Here is an 8,163-nt window from a genome sequence, read left to right on the forward strand (position 1 = left end):
ACATAATTAACCCTCTTGGGTTGACAAACACACAGGCGCCTTTTGTGGAATGTTTTCCTCATAATGCTGAAACAAACTTAATCTGTATTTTTTATTATACAGATAAGAACAATATATCATAAAAATTTTTTAAAGAGTCTTCTTTTGTTTGTATACACTCATAATAACAACAAACCGCTGTGCTTTTGTAAAATACAGAAACACTTGGTCTCTGCCGCCTCTGTCATCTCTTTTCACAGACACATTCATTTAACAACCTAAATCTCAGTGACTACTTGCCTCACAGACATAATAAATATAAAATTTGAAATAAATCAATTCGTAATTCACAAAAACAACAACCTGATGGATTTACGTAATTTAAAACACCATAATTACTTTAAAACATTTGAAGTAATATTTTGTCTTCATGCTCTATATTAAGTATGGTTTCACTAATAATAAATATACATTTGCATCCATATTTGTCCATGCCCATGTTGATTAGAGTAATAAAAACTTTAAAAGTATTAATTTAAGGTACAATTAGAACAGATACAAATGTACTATTAAGTTTCGATTAATATTGAGTTAACTCGTGAAAATCATGCAATAATCACGATGAAATATTTTAATTGATTGACAGCCCTAATATTAATATGATGTGACGTCCAGTAACCAGTTTGATGCTAAAACAGGTAGTAGTAATGGCTGCTTTTTACTTAAGTACATATCAGAGCCCAAACTTCATTACTTTAACTTGAGTAAAAAAGTGTAAAAAGAGTAAAAAGTCAGTACTTCAACTTTCCCCGAGTATTTTAAAACATGAGTACCTGTACTTCTACTTAAGTGAAGGATGTGTGTACTACTACTGCTACTACTACTGATAATAATAATAATAATAATAATAATAATAATAATAATAATAATAATAATAATAATAATAATAATAATATTTGAATACTGTTGTTAATACTACTACTATTACTGCACTAAATAAACAAACAAATAATAATAATAATAATAATAATAATAAATATTTGTTTTTACAGAATAAAAATAGACTACTATTATGACAGTTGTACTCAAAAACACATCTTTTAAAATAGATTAATTGATTGTTATCAAAGCAGAGTATAGTTATTAACAATGCATAGCTTAAAAGTGCTCATAGCTCAACTATCACATATATTTCAGTCAAAAGGCACAAACCTGTTCCAGGAGCTGTAATACTGTAATGTAAGCTGTCGTGGCTACAAGAGGCAAGCAAACACACTTTTTTCAAGACATGAATAGCCCTGTCAATCAATTTTCTGTAACACCCAAGAAGGAAAAACACTGCTCAAATCAGTGTCAAAATATTAGCATATTTTTCAGAAGTATTCCCAAAATAGTTTTCTTGTATAATGCACTGAGTTTCAAACGTGCTGGAATAGAGAGTACACATTGGATGATTTTTCATGAGATATCTGTAGAATTATTTGGCTTTAAATGCCTGATACCTGAAAGTACCTCAGGGTTATGAGTTATGTGTTACTAAAGTTAAAATAATCTAACAATGTGAGCTTGGGGTTCTGTCTGTTTGCAGTTCTTTTTGTGTCATTGTTTTCCAGTTTCCTCCCACAGCTAAAAGACATGTCAGTAGGTAGACAGGACCAGGATATTGATATATATTCAAATATTATTTAAATATATTTAAAAGTTTATATTCACACTCTGGTTATATGAATAAGGTAGATCAAATTGAATTGTAACAAGAAAAATCTACTTTTTTCCTACTTTCTCAGCATGAAGTATAACCTCATACATGCAACACTTATGTAATAACTCCAAAATTATAACTGACTTAAAACAGAGAAACACTGGTCCAACCTGATTAGATATAATGGAAAGCTTTTGTAATGTACAAGGCACTGCTTCTATAAAGAGGCAAGGAGCGTCTCTTCTCTTCAGCTCGCCTCACTCGAGAAAGCAGCCTGTCTCAGCAGAGCTCAGGATTTGATTAATGACTGAGAAATGACTCAGAGTCAGTAACTGGTGGTTTAGCAGATTTTAAAAAGCGGCATGAGGCCAAATGCTAAAATTATTTGCATTTACACAAATGAGTGTCAGAAATGTATGTGTTTTAGCTGGTCTTGGATGAAGTATGAATTGTTTCCAGAATTCCTGCAAAATGTGATGCCCTGAGCCAAAATACAAGTACAATTGGCCTTATTTTATCTGTATTTTTTTTTTGTCTGTGACTATCATGGTGAATATCCTGGTCTAGGAGGTTTTGCATGCCCTTGCTGTCACAAAAGCTCCTATGGGCCTTCTACTGTTTTGGTCTGATTAACATGAAAGGTCAAGGTGTTTAGAATTGATTTCTTAGCTGTCAGGGCTGTCCTGTGCCTCGGAGCCATAAAGGTAGCCTTTAAATGTTAGACGTCTCAGGCTTCCCTGGTGAGACCTAAATCAGAGCCGCTTTTGTTTAAAAAGTGCTGCTGAATTCAAATTAAATCACTGAAAAAAGTCCTATAAAAATTTTTTTTTATATTCTCTGCACCTTCTTAATAAACAAAGGACTCCTATATTCACCAGTAAATGAAAAAGAAAGGCTCACACCCTCCAGCATACAAATGCATGTTGGATACAATCTTTTCAACATTAAAATACCAAAACTGTACCCTAGTGGCAGGTGCTGAAGGAGGACAAATCCACTGTGTACTCAGAATAAATTAACTAAAAGTCAATGTTATACATCCATCCACCCAGTCTGAGGGATTTTTATTTATAAACAATACAATTTGAATTTTTTTTTTTTTTAATTAATAGTAAAAAAAAATAGCTTTGTTTGAAAATTATTAGATAGATCATTGTATTAAATTTTCAGAACATGCATCTACATTTACATTTTTTGCACCTTGTTATTCTTGGAATTATGTTGTTTGACCATTTTATAGAATGTGCCCTTAATAGCAAGAAGCAAATTAACATGTACAAAACTCTCAGTACAACCTGTAAGTACAACTTGCTAATTCTCAGCCTTGTAGCGACACATCACTGTTGTCTCATTGGTTATAAATCAGTGTGTCGACCACCAGCCTCCAACCAATGCAGGCGAGTGGCTCATGACACACATGGGCTGACTCTCCATCTCCAACATGAGCAATCACTTTATGGCCAAGAACACTATCAACTGGGTAAAGGATTGTTTTTCAAGGTCATTTAATGTAGTGCCTTTAAGGACCCTCTATATAAATGCATCCAGACACTTTTTTTTTTTTACCATTTATAATGCAGAATACATTAAAACTATAAAATAACAATATATAGTTATGCAGTTGTATAAGAAAACAGAGTTAAATCTGATTTATATCATTGTTGAAAAAAAGGCAATGATAGCAGCTCCATGGGCTGTCTGATGCACTTATCATACCTGTCCACATATCTAACTCACAGACACACACAGACACAAACAGACACACAGACACACACACATACACACATTGTCACCTAGGGACAATGGAGTGTAGCCATTACATTTAAAGGTATGTTTTTAACAGGTGTGAAGACCCTGGACAACCTGAAAAGAACACAGAAGTGGGCACAGAGAAAAAATGTGCAGACCCTGAGGTAATATAGCTTAAATACTAATATTATCTAATCAATCACAACAAGTATTCTCTAAATGGGAGGATAATATTATTTTGAATCAATCCCAAGTTTAAATCAAATTTTGAAGACAACCATCATTGTAATCCTACTGTTTGTTTTGAATGCATTTATCTTGATTTTCAAGGCTGTTGGGAGATCATCCTAAATCAATTAAAGGCACGATACGAAGAGTTATTTTTCGCCATTTATGTAGCAACAAATTTGAGGAATATAAATCCTCTTCGTTCTCTTATTCAGTTGCATCCAAACAACAAGCAGTTACACATGTTCTTTGGTTCTTTCAAAATGTTTTTGGAGATATTTATGTTTGTTGTGTATTACAGTACAGTCTGTCTATCCAAGCATATCCCCAAGTGTAAAAAGTGCACAAATAGTCATAATCCGTAAATCAAAATAGAGCAAAACCCCTCCACTACTGTAACAAGCAGTTTAATTATGTTTAGTTAATCTATATTTTTTGTTAGTTTTATTTATATGTATTATGGAAGTCTAATATATATACAGTACTGTGCCAGTTTTAAGCAGGTGTGATAAAATGCTGTAAAGTTAGAATGCTTTCAAAAATAGAATTAACAAAATGGCAGGTATGTTGTTCCAAAATCTTGGAGAACTAACCACAGATCTTCTGTGGATGTAGGCTGCCCCAAATCCTTTCGTAATCTCAGACAGATTTTATATAACCAGGGCCATGCGGGGGCCAAACCATTACTTCCAGGACACTTTGTTCTTCTTTATAATAAAGATAGTTCTTAATTACATAGGCTGCATGTTTGGGGTCATTGTCCTGCTGCAGAATACATTTGAAGGAAATCAGACTCCCTTTCTGATGGAATTGCATGATGGATAAATATACAGTATGTCTGTATTTCTCAGCATTGAAGACGCTATTAATCCTGACCAAATTTCCAGCTCTAATTACAGAATTGCAGCCCCAAACTTGCAGGAAACCTCCCCATGCTTCACTCATGCCTGCAGACACTCACCCAGCCAAATATTTAGGATTTTGACTTCAGGCATAGCTGAGTTTATTAGCCTTGTTTCCATGATAGAGGTATGGCTTTTTGACCACAATTGTTCCTTGAAAACCACCTCTGGCAAGACTTTTGTGGACAGTAGATGGGTGTACCTAGGTCCCACTTAGTTCCACCAGTTTTTTGCTGATGGCACGGCTGGACGTCTTTTAATGTCAAATGGAAGTAAGCATGATGTGTTTTTCATCAACTGTTTTAAGTTCCCTTGGCTGGCCACTGCATCCCAGTTTTAAGCCTCCTACACAACTGTTTTTTTGTTTCAGTTAATGACTGTGTTTCAACCTACATATTGAATTGATGACCTGACTCTGATGCTACAAAATTTCTGACTTTGTGCAAGTGGACAAAATGTGCAATCACACCAAATATTGATTAGATATGGATTTCTCTTCTGTTTTTTTTTTTACAGAGATTGTAACATATTCTCTGAATCTTTGGATGATATTGTGCACTGTAGATGATGATAACTTCAAACTTGTTGCAATTTTTTTCTGAGAAATCCTCTACCCATCTTGACGTCTAAGAGACACTGCCACTCTGAGATTCTCTTTTTATACCCAATCATGTTGCCAATTGACCTAATAAGTTGCAAATTGGTCCTCCAGCTGTTCCTTATATGTACATTGAACTTTTTCGGCTTTTATTGGTACCTGTCCCAAATTTTTTGGAATGTGTAGCTCTCATGAAATCCAGCATGAGCCAATATTTGGCATGACATTTCAAAATGTCTCACTTTCAACACTTGATATGTTATCTATATTCTATTGTGAATTAAATATAAGTTTATGAGATTTGTAAATTATTGCATTTCTTTTTTTATTTACAATTAAATATATATAATGTGTGTATGTGCGTGTCTGTGCGTGTGTGCGTGTGTGCGTGTGTGTGTGTGTGTGCTACAATTAGAGTTAGTTTTTTAATTTATTAATTTCTTAGTTTACTGGTCAGGGTTAAGGGTGATGAGGGTCCACATTGTGTTTGTGAGGAAGAAATACATCCTGGATCAGAGGGCATAAACGCATATACTCATTCACACCTTGGGGAAGTTTGAGTAGGCAATCGACAGACCAGCATGTTTTTTTTCTGGAGGCTGGAGGAAGCTGATCAAATATGAACACCACACAGGTAGTGATCTGGGCTCAGGATTGAACCATAAATGCTACACGTTAATTTTTTTTTAACACAATTTCAAAGTGGCATTTGTTTGAATGCATTTTTTAAAAAGCTTACAGTTTAGTTATTAGTAATTTCCGGACTATAAAACGCACCCATATATAAGCCGCACCCACTGAATTTTACAATTATTTTTATTTTTAACATAAATAAGCCGCACCTGTCTATAAGCCGCAGGTGTCTACACTAATGTACTTTACACAGGCTTTAACGAAAGACACGTTACACACGGTGTAACGGGTGAAATATGTTGTGCTTCCTTTAGGAGCGTATCGGTATTTTGGGAAAAGACCGGCACAGCATTTTTCCGGTATTACTGCGTGTGTTCAAGACGAGGATTATGGCCTTACTATTTTCTAATGCTTATTTCTAAGTTTCTTTGACTAACCCGTAACGCTGTTGCCAAAAAAAATAAATAAAAAAGCACGCGTTTTGGAAACCTGTCTGTGCTTATATGATTTCTGTTGCAACTGGAGTTAGCGAGCTCTGCCTTCACCCAGATTCAACGCGTACAACGGTTTGTATCTAAACAGTAGCCTACCAAGAAAGGCATTGTTCACTGTCTTCCTCCTTCCTTTTACAACTATTTCTCTCAAGAGTTTATCTTTTGGCATCGTCGTGCGTTTAAAAAAAACTTTTTTTCCCCCTAAGCCGTGCAGCTCAGAACACAGGTGAGGTGCATTTTTTCGTTTCCGTTCGGAAATTTCATTGGTCTAATGTTATGTTGCTCAGTTTTTTGGCTTAAAGTTTGTGAAACCGGGAAAAACCCAGGAAAAATTCATAAAATAGCCTCTTCGTTGTTTAAGACGCGAGGTTCAAAACGTAGGAAAAAAGTAGCGGCTTGTTGTCTGAAAAATAAGGTATATTCTGTTTTTGTGGGTTTTGAATGTATAAGTTTAAGATGGCAGGCATATGTGAAATACTTCACTTAAGCTGATTTTAAAGCTTCAACGTTTAGCCAATTCAATAGTTCAATAGCCTACCATCAGCCACTAAACCAAGTCATGTGTTTGTTTTGTACCTGATTCACATTTGTTATTAGATACAAGATATGATAAGCTTCTCTCATTGTTCACTGTGTCTTTTTTGTATTTCGTTGGTTGTCATCCTTAGTTGTTGTCCAGTTTATGTTGGTCTTGCTTATGATCAGGTGTCAGGCTTGTGTTGTGTTTGCAGGTTTGCCTGCACTTTAATCCACTTCTTACTCATTACAGACACCATGACTTTACTTCAGTATATCTGAAGGCTGCATGCGCTACAGAGAGTCAGAAAGTTTAAGAGTCCTATTTAAGTAGAAATTGTTTTAAAAACAATTGCAAATCTAAAGATATAGAAACATGTCATCTATTAAAAACTATTTTAGTAAAATGGCAGAAAATGTAATTAGAAATTAGTTTTTCTTTTAGTCATTCAGCTTTTAATTAAAAAAATAATTGCAAGGTTGGTCTTTATATTCATTTAATATTGAATTGATCCAGCACTTTCATACTGTCATGGGAGCATCATGTAAATTCATTTTATAAGTAAAACATTTGACACGGGAGCATCCTTTTAAAATGTAAGTGTTGTGTGATACCCAGCATAGATAGTAAAACAAAGTGTGTGTGTGTGTGTGTGTGTGTGTGTGTGTGTGTGTGTGTGTGTGTGTGTGTGTGTGTGTGTGTGTGTGTGTGTGTGTGTGTGTGTGTGTGTGTGCACTGTGGATAATGAGAATCTAAATAGAGCTGAGCTCCAGTGTCTCCCTTACACTTTGAAATCAATATAAGTCCAGCTTTGTAATTTATAGCCAGTGCCAGCCTGAATGTTGATAGGTCAGGAGCCCTCTGGAAAAAAAACTGCTTAGAGCAGCATTTCAATTGGCAATAAAATATAATTTTTTTTCTTCATTTAATATGCTGTATTGCATCAAATGTAAGAACCCATTCTGATTCTGATTACCCTTCTCCCACATTTTACTTTTATGGTTCAGTAGGGGGATGTGGCACTAAATCGGAGACGGTTAGTTGTGTATGTAAGAGGACCATATAGGTGGCAATAAAACTGCAATTTCACTTTCACCATATAACTGTGGAATCTTTTATTCTTTTCACTGAATAGAATGCCATTTAAGGTGCAGCAGTGAAAATGCTATTTGGATATGTTCAGTATGACACAAGACAGAAAACATATTAACAAAGACTGTTAAAAGAAACACAAAGAAATAGAAACCTGGTTAGCAAAGCTTTGTATCTAGAAAATTTTATACCAAACAAGCTAATGTTGGTATAATAATAATTATTAGATTATTTCTGCATTGCAGTGAGCCAATACAAAACAGATCAGT

This window comes from Silurus aristotelis (assembly GCF_946808225.1).
Source record: "Silurus aristotelis genome assembly, chromosome: 14".
Taxonomy (NCBI): domain Eukaryota; kingdom Metazoa; phylum Chordata; class Actinopteri; order Siluriformes; family Siluridae; genus Silurus; species Silurus aristotelis.